Source organism: Lissotriton vulgaris, chromosome 3_1, assembly GCF_964263255.1.
Source record: "Lissotriton vulgaris chromosome 3_1, aLisVul1.2, whole genome shotgun sequence".
Taxonomy (NCBI): domain Eukaryota; kingdom Metazoa; phylum Chordata; class Amphibia; order Caudata; family Salamandridae; genus Lissotriton; species Lissotriton vulgaris.
The window spans coordinates 444,663,217-444,677,055 of NC_141689.1; positions in this window are offsets into that span (position 1 = coordinate 444,663,217).

The following is a 13,839-nucleotide window of genomic DNA, read 5'->3' on the forward strand; positions in this document are numbered from 1 at the left end:
CAAAGACCCTTTTTGTGTTGCCCGGCGGTGTCGCCTCTATGACCCACCAATATTTAATCAATGAAGAAGCAGGCGCTGTAGACTGAAAGGCAGGAAACGAGGGTTTATTCTCTCCGGAGGAGAACACATCAATTCAGACAGCAAGTATCGTCACGAGGTGCTCTAGCCACATCTCTGAGGCCTGGCCTCTTATACTCAGGTTTATGATCTTTATTGCACGTAACACATTCTTGCAACACTTTGATATGTGAAAGAACATCCTCGGAATCTCCCCTTCAGGCCCGTTCCCACATACATTTACAGTTGAATTCCCCACCCCGGTCGCAACAGGTGATGATTATCGCGCAGCAGGACATTCCGCCGATTCACGGAATGTGTGAAGTTTGATCGGATATCGTAGGGTGGGGGCTTTGATCGGCTCGAGGGTCTTTTGATGGGGAGGGGAGGCTTCCTACTGTACGGGGTAATAAACAGTATCCGCAGGGCCAGGTGGTGGCTTGGGAACAAGGAAGACAGACGGGCACACAGAAAAGGGAGGTTTGCATCAAAGGGCCTGAGACTATGAAAGGAACGAAGGGAGGTGTCGCGCTGGGAACAGGATGGGATTCTGAGGCAGATCTGCGCTGAAGAGGGGTTTATGACCCAAGGCATGTGAGAGTGAGGGGGTTGTCAGCGTGCGGGGGATGCCTGTGAGGTTAAGAGAGAGAGAGAGAGAGAGACGCGCTGGCTATCAGCGAGGGGCAGAGGGGCCATGGTGCTCAAAATGACTGCCGCTTACGCGCAAGGCATGTGAATGCGGGAGTGATCAGTGCGTGGGGGTGCTTGTGTAGGTGGAGAGCCGTGCTGGGGGTCAGGGGTGTGCAGAGGGTGGTTCTGGTCAAGGCAGCTAATGTGGTGGGCGTGTGCGACGAAGAGTGTGGCATCGGGGCAAAAGGGAAGATGGCGCAGATAATGTTCACCAAACCGTATTGAGTTTCCACAGTCCTCCCTTTAACATTTCTAAGACATCTTGCTGGCCTATTTCCTATCTATGTCTACTGTTGTGGTCATAAGTAAGGAAGTGATAACCCAGGTGAAGGAACTGTACATAAACATCACATTTTTAAAATCTTTTCATCCAGTGGGCGGGCTCATCGTTAAGCTTTGTTGCAGGAAAGTCATAGTAATGCAATATCAGACAAAAATTATGCAGTGAGAGCGTTGGGTACAGATCATAGAAGCTTGTAGTCATTCGGAATAGGAGCCGATAGGTTACCACGTAAGTAGGTTCTTTTTGTACTCGGTTGGAGCATAGTCAATTCAATGGTGGTTGGGAGAGAAATGAGACATAGTAAAACAATAATCAGTGTTCCCAGTGTCTTATGGTCGTGGACCATTATTAGTCAGTTCTCGGCATTCTTTGTCGTCTTCTGTTGGCACTGTTGAACACCTGTATTACAATTCGTTCGTTAGCAGGAATGTCCATGTGGGTTGAGCCGTTGGAGGTCTGCGGGCAGGAGAGTGCCTTTGTACTGTTTCGCCAGACCTCATGGGAGAAATGCGTTACGGTTTTGGAGCAGATGCATTTTCTTCCATAATCCAGAGAGTGGTCATTAGAAGGAGACAGAAAAGGATTGTGGTGAAGGGTGCAATTGTCTTTGAGTTATGGAGTCTGTCTGTTCTTGGGTTTCTGTGGTGGGTATTTCCTGTTGCTTCCATCATCTTCAAGGTGCTCGGTACCGGGCAGAACCACATACTTCGTTTAGCTTCTCTTTGGGGTGACCCTTGGTGGTGTTTTTAGGTCACCGTTCTGAGATTTAACACAGTTTGTGGTCTACTTAGTCAGGGCTCCCTCCTCTTTGACGCAGGAAATGCCCTTCTCCGGATGGCACAGTAGGATTTAGAGGATTTTGAAAGTTCAGGTGGAGGGAGGGTGTGTGGGTGAATAGTCTTTATGGCAGGTCGGAGGAGGAGGGGATGGAGCAGGGCCAGGTCGGGAACAGACCAGGGAGACGGAAAATTTTAGACAGGCGGGTCCATAATCACGTTCAGAGAGCGGGGACCTTTCGGCACGCGTCGATCATAGAGCAGGGGCCTCAGGTCAGCCCTTTCCTTTAGTTTTGTCGGAAACAGTGCCTTGTCCTGCGACTCCTTACTGTTGTGGTCTCGCCTTGGCCTCCGTTGCTGAGGTTCCACGATCTGCAGTCAGGCCGCGTGCTCCCACATCCGGTCTCTTTCTCCTCCGACGGTGGTACCCTTAAATGAGTTTGAAAAGACAGTCTTTAGAGATTTTGCAGAGGTAGGTAATTACGTTAATCTATTTCTCTCCCAACACCAAGCAACTGGGGTAAACATCCGCTTCATTGAGGTCTGCGGCCAACGTATAAACAATTGATGATGGGTTTGCTGGATTCCCAACAACTTCCCTTTGTGGTTATTTCTTTGGCGTTTTGTCGGTTTATTACATTCATTTTGTCGTGGTACGAGGTCTGATACCCATTCATTGCATTCGTTTATTACAGTCATGTCAGTTCTCCTGGTAGTGACCCATTTCCCTAGTACGAGTCTTGCAAGGCTAGACCGGTCTTCAGGGCTTTGTATTTTACGGAAAAGTGTAACGTGTTATTCACCATAGTCTGATAGGCATCCTTCTGAGGAATGAACATAGGCTAAACTATTCTCCATTACATCAATGCGTCTTATCTTTTGGCTAAACATCTCATTTTCAACAAGGTTTAATACAACAAGTTCTTTCATTTTTCGATCTAATTTTAACTTTGTAAACATTCTAATCTCTACATCGTTTCTTACAACCTGGCTACTTCATTAAAAAACTCGGGGGGGGGCTTGCGATAACTATTAAACTCATCTTTGAGGCGAGTGGGGTCTTATGGAAAACAACTAGGAACACAGTGAATTGGAGCAAGGGACATTTTTCAAATTCTCGTCTGGGGCAGCCAATACAAAACTGATGGTGTCCTGGGAAGGCGGGTATATCTCGATCGCCTTTGCTGATTGGGGCATTGATACAATTTTGGGACGGGGAAGGTCGCGTTACCAGAAACATTTTATCATGGATGCCACTGACAAGTAGTTCCCTCAAAATGGGTCAGATTAGAGAACCTTAGTCGTCTTACCTGTCCCTTTCTTTTGGGTCAATCTAGGTTTCATCAATATTTAGCAGAAAGGGAGAGGTAGTAACGTGGTATCGATGCAATTTATATTTAAGACAAATTTGTGCAAATACTTGTGGTATTTGGAGCCAATCAGGTGGTGCACCAGGGGTAGTGGTTCGCCAATTAGGTGCCAGTCGCTAGGAAGAGCGAAAGAGTGGAGGAGAGAGAGAGAGAGAGAGAGAGAGAGAGAGAGAGAGAGAGAGAGAGAGAGAGAGACAGATAGAGAGAGAAAGATAGAGAGAGAGAGATAGAGAGAGACAGATAGAGGGGGAGAGAGAGAGATCGACAATAGGCTAAATAGTACACGTGTGACATGGAGAGTGGCCATGTACTATTTAGGCTATTCAGTGCATTACCCAACATGAAACATTTTGGGTTTGTGTTAGAATGTAGAAAGCATGCAGTTTGGGACGGAAGAGCATTAGGCCAGGTACATAAGGACATGCATTGAGTCGGGTGTCTTTAGGTGCCATCTTGCAGCGTAGGTCCGCTTCATGTATCAGACATGGCGTGGCTCCAGATCTTTTACTATGCCCTAGTCGTTATTCCAATGTAACCTGTAGAGGGAGAAAAAGGAAGAAAGGGAGGGGGGGGGACAACATTCAAGCATATCAAATGTACGGGCACGAAAGTTATTTACTTACCATATACTCGTACTTATCTCCTCGGGATATAATCCCTAGGGTCTTGGTTTCTGAAGTCAAGGGAGCGGGCAGTGTGATAGGTTGTTCATGGGGGGTTCGAGGGTGGCATTATAGATCGTGTGTAGGGAAACGCTAAAAAGAGGAATCAGAGGCGCCTAGCGCGAGGTACCTGGTTTTGTAGATGTATCTAGCCATCGGAATCCTTAAATCATTCCCAAAGCTGTGATGTTCTAAGGCATATCAGTTCTTCGGTCAACCCTGTCCCTTAGTACCTTCGACCACCATACCTTTATAACATTCTATCATTCACACCGCTTTACTTTACCCATTCTCAGAAGTCGAGGTCCTTCTTCATGCGTTGAGCCTAGTCGCATATTTGGAGGCAGCGTATCATACCTTTTGATTCGATCATCAATCCAGGGCCGAACAATCATTTTCTAATAACCTTGAAAAGAGAGCAAAACTGTTGCGCACAGAATAGCCCTCCCGCCAATTCCCACATTTACAAAAGTATGCGATACCTGTTCATAGTTTGGAAAACCTTTATTTGCGTAGTCGTTTAGTAAGTAAATATGTGAATGCAATCGTATTTGGTCGGACACGGCGATGGCTGAAGCACATACAGTAGGGGGCTATTTTGCAGTATTTAAAAACATTGAAAAACGGCTACTTAGTTATTTGCAAGAAACTGAAAACGTCTTTTAATAATTGAGGGATCATAGGGTATTTATTTCATAAATTGAAACACAGTCAGACTTATTGCAATCACATTTCCTAGATGTATACCGTGGGCATGCGTCGCAAGCTACGTTATGTATTGGTTACAATAAATATCATAATAAATCGTACATTGAAATCAACATATTAACGGGATCCTTTCAAATGTTCGCCAAGTGGACCCTCCTCCCCTCTTCGTCAAGTGTACAAAGGTTCACATACATAACTCAGAACATCAAGTCTTGTTAGTCAAAGAACACCACGAGGTGTCTGTAAGTTCCTATTGATACCGGCGCCATTTTGGGCGATGCCGGGTTGGTTGCACCAGAATCCCTTTCGGCAGTTCAAAAACCTGTGCTAACAGAGGGGCTGGTAATGTGGACCGTCAATCAAGAGGGGAGGGAGGTAGAATCTTCCCTACCAGGTCACGTTGAGGTTCAGCCGGAACTCACTCGAATTCGTTAGCCCACAATGTTCCTGGGTGGTTCAGACTGAAGCTGGTGCAGACACGAGAGCACCACCATCTTGCGGCTATGTCGTGGTCGTTCCAGTTGTTCCCTACCGGAAGCCTGTAGGGGCCGAGGGCTTCTGGGACTCTGGTAGAATCTTCAAAGCTGTGGGGATGCTGTCGGAGGTGGGGGCTCGTGCCCAGGTGGGCAAGTGCCCGAGTTGCAATTCCGGACAAAGTTACTCCAGCGGCCTAGACCCGCCTTCCAGAGGGCCCAGACGCCATTTTGAGACCCTGCAGCCGCCGCCCTTCGTCGTGTCTTTCAGGAGTGGGAGAAAACTTCTTGTGGCGACAAAGACAGAACATCATGCTGTTGGAGCAGGACATTTTGGTTCGGGGCGCCAGGGTGCAGCTGTGGAGCCTTCATCTGGGGAGGTGAGGGAGGCTCGTCCGTGCCGCCTCCCTCTCCCGGCGCATCCTACGCCGTCCCTTTGAATCAGGGGTGCACATGATGACCACCCTACACCCCTGACTCCGACTCTTGGGGGACCATTGTATGTCCGGTGCTGCACAAGTATGCCCGTCGGACATTGTATGTTCTGTGCTGCACAAGTATGTCCGTCGGACATTGTATGTTCTGTGCTACGCAAATAGATCTGTGGCCCGGCTGGAGGATTTCGGCGCCGGGCCGGGGCTGGGAAACCTCCTACCTGTGGAGGTGGGAGAGGCTTGTCCGCGTCGCCTCTCCCTCCCAGTCCCCCTGCGCCAGTTCGATGGAGGAATTCGTGATAGCCGGACCAGGAGACACGAGGGAGGGGGTCATCTGCATCCGTCCCCCTCCCTACTCGTGGCCCAGGGGACGTCACCCCAGGAAGGAGAGTATGGGAAGACCATTTCATGTCGGCCCATGGAGCCTCCTGTACCTTCTCGTCGGCGATTTCCTTTGGTCTATGGCTGATGACTGGCCCCGCCCCACATGTGCTATGTGTTTCACCTTCCGGATGGGCGGGACCGTTGACTTGTTACATTTTGAAGACTTCCGGAGTGAGCGTAATATGTTTTGCATTGTTCCTATTAGTACAGTTTACTTTAAAGAATGTTTTACTAGTTTTTCTATTTATCGTTGGTTGTGTGTTATCTTTATCGTAATTAAATCCTAAATTATATAACAGATGCTTGGTTTCCCTGAGTCCTTTTTCTAACGGGAGGTTGTCTACGCAGGCCTGTATTTGCTTTTGTTTTTCAGAGTGGGGGGCAACAGGGGGGCAATCAGTCCCAGAACTCTAACATGTCGTTAAAATTGGTCTGACGAAATTTGTGCCATCGAGCATAATCGAACGTGGTGGTTCTATCCGTCCTGTCCGTGTTAGTCTGATTTGTTTTTGTCTCGCGCCTTTTCCCTTTCTGCCGGCCTGTTATTTCTGTCGACCCTCCGCTCTTACTTATGTTCTGTAGAGTCGGGCATTGGGCTTTCCAGTGTCCGAGACATTTACAGAAAGCACATTGGTTTTGCCTTAAATCCGTTCGTCCTGTGCATAGTGTCGGGGGATTACTTTTGGGTCGTTGTGTCTCGGGGTTGTCCCGTCGGCACATCCCTTTACACCGTTCTCTTTTTGTGTCTAATCCTCGGAACTGTGTCGTCTTTGGCCCTTCCTTTTGCCTACCAGACGTTTGGAGGATTGCCTGTCGCGTTTCTTTAACTACTTTGACTTCGTCTCTTTCTTTTCGTTGCGTAGCCTCTTTGTGCCACATACCGAGACTATCGAGCATAATAGGCGTTGTCTTATTATTACGAAGGGCTATTTCCACCGTTTCTATTTTGTCTAAATCGAAGGATCCTATCAGTGGCCACTGTTTCTCTTGGTTTGTTTTGGTATACTTGTGCCATAGCTTACTATAGGCTATGGTAATTAATCCATACTTTGTGAACATGTCTTTATTGGGGTGCCTTCCAGCGGGGCTAGATGGTCCACCTCTAATAAACGGTCCGGGTTGAACCAGCTATCCATCAGTGGGGAGAAGACAGGCATGACGGATCACAATGGGGATAATAGTCAGCACTACCTATCTTATCACTGCGTGCAAAGACTAGACAGAATATTTCTATTCTACGTTGTTTGCAGGCAGTGAATACCTCAAGAACCAATATCGGGCAATCAGTGTTTGGTCAATAAATAAAAAATAAAAATGGTCAATGGGAGAATAAGTAGGCCCGCAAAGGTCTGCGTCACCTACCCTTTCACTATCTGCAAAGAGGGGGACCTATTTTTTTTTCCTGTTTGCAGACAGAGAATCTCCAGAAAACAATCCGTAACAGTTAATCAATGGGGAGGGGCAATTGATCAGTGGGGGAGAAAGATAGGCACGACGGTTGCGTTACCTATCCTTCACTGCTTGCAAAGAGAGAGCCGGTTGTTTCTCCGTTTGCCGACAGCGAAACTCCAAATAAATTAACAAAGAATAAATACTAGTATTTTCCATCAATTATCAATTATTTCGCAAGTATCGTCACGAGGTGCTCTAGCCACATCTCTGAGGCCTGGCCTCTTATACACAGGTTTATGATCTTTATTGCACGTAACACATTCTTGCAACACTTTGATATGTGAAAGAACATCCTCGGAATCTCCCCTTCAGGCCCGTTCCCACATACATTTACAGTTGAATTCCCCACCCCGGTCGCAACAGGTGATGATTATCGCGCAGCAGGACATTCCGCCGATTCACGGAATGTGTGAAGTTTGATCGGATATCGTAGGGTGGGGGCTTTGATCGGCTCGAGGGTCTTTTGATGGGGAGGGGAGGCTTCCTACTGTACGGGGTAATAAACAGTATCCGCAGGGCCAGGTGGTGGCTTGGGAACAAGGAAGACAGACGGGCACACAGAAAAGGGAGGTTTGCATCAAAGGGCCTGAGACTATGAAAGGAACGAAGGGAGGTGTCGCGCTGGGAACAGGATGGGATTCTGAGGCAGATCTGCGCTGAAGAGGGGTTTATGACCCAAGGCATGTGAGAGTGAGGGGGTTGTCAGCGTGCGGGGGATGCCTGTGAGGTTAAGAGAGAGAGAGAGAGAGAGACGCGCTGGCTATCAGCGAGGGGCAGAGGGGCCATGGTGCTCAAAATGACTGCCGCTTACGCGCAAGGCATGTGAAAGCGGGAGTGATCAGTGCGTGGGGGTGCTTGTGTAGGTGGAGAGCCGTGCTGGGGGTCAGGGGTGTGCAGAGGGTGGTTCTGGTCAAGGCAGCTAATGTGGTGGGCGTGTGCGACGAAGAGTGTGGCATCGGGGCAAAAGGGAAGATGGCGCAGATAATGTTCACCAAACCGTATTGAGTTTCCACACTTCATGGTCTTGTTAAATCTTTCAACAAGGCCATTGCACTGTGGATGGTAGGGTGTTGTGAATTTGCAATTTACACTACACTCCTTCCACATTGCGGTTAGATACCCAGACATAAAGTTTGCACCTCTATCTGAGACAACCTCCTTCGGAAAGCCCACTCTTGAGAAAACTCCCAGGAGGGCTCTTGCCACAACAGGAGCTGTTGTGGTCCTTAGGGGAATTGCTTCTGGGTATCTGGTGGCATGATCCACTACCACCAGTAAAGGTTACACTAGATGAAAAGTAAAAAACAATTGCTAAACACCATAAGATATACAATATAGAGGTCGCAGTTTGGTGGGGAGGTTCGATAAAATATACCTAGGAGCAAGAAGGACCAAAAATGTGAAAGAAAAACTGAAGGTCATAAGGTGTAGTAATAAACGGGAGGTAAAGGAGAGGCAAGGAGGGGAGGGAAGGTGATAAGATTGAAGGGGAAGGGAAGGAGAGGTTGGGCAGGAGGGGGTTCACTAGCCGTAGGCGGAGCAGCTGGGTGGGGGGATGTGGAGGAAGGTGAGGCCACTCGGGAGGTAGTTAGAAGCTCCCATATTTATTAAGGAGAAGAAGTTTGAGTTCTTTTTTGAAGCTGGGGTAGGACGGGTTACAACGGAGGTCTGGTGGGAGGGCATTCCAAATAAGAGGGGCATTGCCTGAAAAGGAGCGCGAGTAGAATTCTTTTTCTGAAGGGGGGATAAGTAGGAGGGTGTTAGAGCTTCTCAGGGATCGCGTGCAGCCTGCTTTGGTCAATTTGATAGCAAGGTACGTCGGAGTGTTTTGGTGGAGGATTTTGTGCGTAATGCAGGCGGTTTTATAAGTGGATCTGCCTTCAATGGGGAGCCATTTGAGGGTTTTGAGGGCGTGAGAGATGTGGTCAAATCATTTGCAGTCTGTGATAAGCCTGGCCGCGAGGTTGAGCACTGATTTTAGAGGTGTCAGGTGTGTTTTGGGAATTCCGGTGAGGATGGCATTGCCGTAATCAATGCGCGATAGAACAAGAGATTGAACTGCTAGTTTAAAATCATCAATTGGGATGAAGGACTTAATTCTCTTAAGGTTACGGAGGGTAAGGAGGGCTCCTTTGGCAGAGTTTTTGATGTGTACGTTGAGAGATAGGCAGTTGTCAAGGGAGATGCCCAAGGATTTGGCTGAGGTGGCTAGGGACAAGTGGCAGTTGAGGGCATTAAGGTCTGTCATCCAATTTTGAATGGGGAGCTGTTTTTTTGGGGAGAAAAGAATAATTTCAGTTTTTTTAGGGTTAAGTTTGAGGTGGTTCGAGTGGAACCGGGCTTGAATTTTGATGAGGGTGTTGTTGAGGTGGAGGATGTCAGCATGGGTTTTTATCTTATGGTAGAGTTGAGTATCGTCAGCGTAAAGATGGTAGTTGATCCCGGCTTGTTTGAGAATGAGGGTGAGGGGTTCCATGAAGAGGTTAAAATGAAAGGGAGAGAGAATGGATCCTTGCGGAACTCCTAGAGAAGTGGGGGAGGGGTAAGATAAGCAGTTTGGGATTTTAATTTGTTGAGCATGGTGTTGAAGGTATGAGACAAACCAATTATGAGTCATACCATTAAGGCCGAATCGTTCTCTAAGGACTTTGAGTAGAACAGAATGGTTAACGGTATTGAATGCTGCGGAGGGATAGAGGAGGATCAATAGGCTAGATTTGCCATTGCCGAGGGAGTGGTGAATGTCATCTACAATGTTAAGCATGGCGGTTTCAGTGCTGCAACCTTTCCTGAAGCCTGATTGGAGGGGGTCAAGTAAGTTAAAAAGTTCAATGTGTCTGTCAAGCTGAAGAAGGACACATTTTTCCAGGGCTTTCGTGAGAAGGGGCAGATTGGAAATAGGACGGGGGTTGTTGAGGTCATTAGGGTCGGCAGTAGGGTTTTTGAGAATGGGCGTGATTTGGCCCAGTTGTAGGGAGGAAGGGACACGGCCGGTGGCTAGGGAAGTGTTAATGATCGAGGTCCAGGAAGGGGTAATGATGTGTTTGAGATTTTGGACAAGTTTAGAGGGGAGGGGGTCTTTGGTGTGGGAGGAGGGTTTAAGTTTCGCAATGATGTCAAAGACATCTCTTTCAGTAACTGGCTGGAAATTATGCCAGGCGGCGTTATTTTTAAGGAGAGTGTTAAGGGGATCGGAATCGTGGAAGGAGGAGGGAATGGAGAGGATCGGGAGATCAATGTTATGTGGGATCATGGGGGGGAGCAGGGAGGGGGGGTGGGAGGGATGCAGGTGAGTTAGTGGAGATGTCCAAAATAGAGGTAGGGGTTGGAGTCTGGAGGAAGGATTGTTCTATTCTAGCAATTTTTTCAGAGAAAAAGAGGGCTATTTCTTCGCATCTAGTGGTCGAGGCCAGGAGTATAGGAGGAGTGGATGAGGTTTGATTGCGAACAATGTTAAACAGTTCTCTGGGTCTATTTTTGGCTCGGTCCAATTGTGCTCGGAAAAAAGGATGCTTTTTGTTTAAACATGTGTTTTTATAAGATGATTTTGCAGGTCTGAGGTGAGCTAGGTGCAAAGGGGTAGGGTGTTGTCTCCACGTTCTTTCTGTCCATCTAAGAGAGCGTCTTTCATTAATAAGCTCAGAATTCCACCATGATTTGGAAGGAATGGTTCTTTGGTTTTTAAGCTTCAGCAGGGCCAGGAGGTCCAGGGTATCCACGACTGCTTTGTTGTAGTGTTCTGTAAGCTCATTCGGGTTCAGTGAGGGAGGGATGGCGAGAAGTTGGGCATGGAGTTTGGATTCCAGTAAATCAGGGGGATATTATTAAGGTTTCTGGACAGTTTCATGGGTTTAATGATTTTCGTGGGAGGAGGGATGGCAGAGACCGCTATAGAGAACAGAATGAGATGATGGTCGGACCAGTCGATGGGAACGATGTTGTATAGGAGGGCTAGATCTTTGCTTGTAATGATGGCATCTAGGATTGCTCCTTTGGAATGGGTCGAAGATTTACAAAGTTGCTCGAGGTTATTGATCTCGAGAAGGTTGGATAGGAGGGTGATAGAGGGGTTATTGGTTTCATTCCAATGGAGGTTGAGGTCTCCCAGAAAAATGTCTTGGGAGTTGGAAAGTGACGATTGTGTAAGAAGGTCGGATAGCTCATCAACGAAGGGATGTGTATTGCCGGGAGGGTTATATATGTTGTGAAGGCGAATGGGTTGGGAGCCGTGAATTTTGAATTCAGCTTCGAGGTATTCAAGGGCAGAGTAATTAGTGTTATTGACAAGGGAAAGTTGTAATTCCTCTTTGAAGATGATGGCAACCCCACCACCTTTTCGGATAGGCCGGTCTTTTCTTAGAATAGAGTAGCCCGTAGGGGCGAGGAGGTCAAGGATGCTTGTTGAGTGGCCATTGAGCCAGGTTTCCGTTAGGAACGCGATGTCGATGGATTCACTAAGAATAGTTTCAGAGATTTAAATGGCATGTCGAACAGCAGACCGACAATTGACAAGCATGCAGGAAAGAGGCTTAGGGGGAGTTTTGGGGAATGGAAGGGAGTGGATGGAGGTGAGTTGGGGAGGTGGAATAGGTGAGCTAAGTGAGCGGGGAGTTCGCTAGTCCCCAATATGACGGGGATGCTGGAGACAGGGGGAGGCTGGATATTAGTGGGTGAGCAGGGAGGGTAGGATTTGCAGAGGTCTAGGATCTCCATAGGTAAGAGTGGGGAGGCTGTGCGGAGAGGTCTGTGTGCGCGGCAGTGTAGAGGGGTTGTGCAAAAAGGTTTGGGGGTAGTGGGATTAATATGTCTGGTGTGAGTGGTGTTTATCCGGAGTGGGAGGGCTCCGTTTTTGCGAGAATAGAAATCAGATCTAAGATGAGCGAGATCTCTAGAGAGAGTGGCGAGAGTGCGTTCAATGTTGCCAAGAGAGTTAGATATAAGACTAAGGTGGGAAATTGGAGAAGGTGGAGGGAGCGGCACGGGGTGTTCATAGTAGGGCAAGAGGAGAGGCATGGAGGGGGAAGGTGGGCATATGGCCATAAAGGGTGAAGGAGGTGAAGAAGGAGGGGCAGGATTGTTCAGAAGTAGGGTGAAGGGCGGGTCAGGATGGTGGGAGTTATGCGTTTCAAAGGGAGAGAGGATGGGTCTAGGGGAGGAGGTGTGGGGCGATTCTGGAATAGAGTGCGAGACGGTTTGAGGTGGTGGGTGCTATGAGTTTCGGGGGGGAGAGGCTGGGTTTAGAAGAGGCAAAAAAGGGTGGGGTCAGAGGAGGAGGGGAAGGGCACGGAGAGTCCGTAAGGTGGTGGGGGTTAGCACACGTGGCGTGGGGAGTGAGGAGTGAGGGAGGGCAGGTCGCGTGTGCGGGGGATTGGGAGCTGCGGGGAGTAGATAGGTCCTGGGGAAGAGGAGGGACCGTGAGAGTGGGAAGGGCCAGAGGGCTGAGCGGGCGAGTGGAGGTCAACAATTGTATGGCATTGTTGGACGTGGACATGGTCAGCAATTGAATGGCATTGTTGGACATGGACATGTCTGCGGAGGGGAGAAGAGGATAAGGGAGAGGGGTTAAAGAGGAGGGCAAAGGGTGAGAGGGGGGAAGGTTGTTGGTGGAATTGTGAAGTTGGATGGTCAACAATTGTAAGGAATTGTTGGATGTGGGCATATCTGCTGAGGGGAGTATAGGATGAGAGAGAGGGGTTAAAGAGGAGGGCAAAGGATGAGAATGGGGAAGGTTATTGGCGGACTTGTGAAGTTGGATTGTCAGTGATCTGAAGTGAAATTCAAAGGTGTTGAGGTGGGGAACTGCAGCTTGGATGAGGATGTTACCGGTTTTAAAAATGGAGATGTCGATTTCCCCAGGAAAGGTAGGAGAGGGAGTCGTGGATAGTTTGTGGCCATGGGGTATTTTGAGGCACTTCGTGACTGGGATAGATTGTAGGAAAGTGCTTTTCCATTTAGAGGGGTGTTTGGAATAGAAAATGTAGTTGGTAATAATAGGGGAGGTGATGCTGTAGTAGTTGTCAACGATGAGTGTTTCAGGGTTAAGGATGAGAAGGTTGTGTTTGAATATTTTTTTTGCGTATTTTGAAAGATTAGGGGGGTAGAGAATGGACCAAGAGTTTGAGCCGTGTTTGGATAGATGCAGGGGAGGCATAGTAGGGTTGCGAGGAGGAGGCACTAAGAGGGAAGAGAGGGAGGTAAAAGGGGCTGTGGCAGGCTGAGGAAGGAGAGGGAGGGAAAGGGGGGTTGAAGCAGGCGGTAGTAGGAGGAGAGGAGGGGAAAAGGGAAGGGAGGAGTGGAGGACGAGAGTGAGAGAGTAGGGTATGAGGGGGCTAGGGCAATAAGTAAGAAAGGACAAAGGAATCAGGCTGGTAAGGGGGGGGGCTAAGGTGAGGAAGTCTCCGCTGATTGAGAGGCAGCAATCGGAGTTGCCACAGCTATTAAAACACGGCAGTCAGGGTAAGCACCAGCGTAAGGGGAGGTGGGGAGAAAAAGTCCACAAGCTCGGATGCAGATTGCCAGTGAGAAGCCCCGTCAAGGCCAAGTAGGGGGG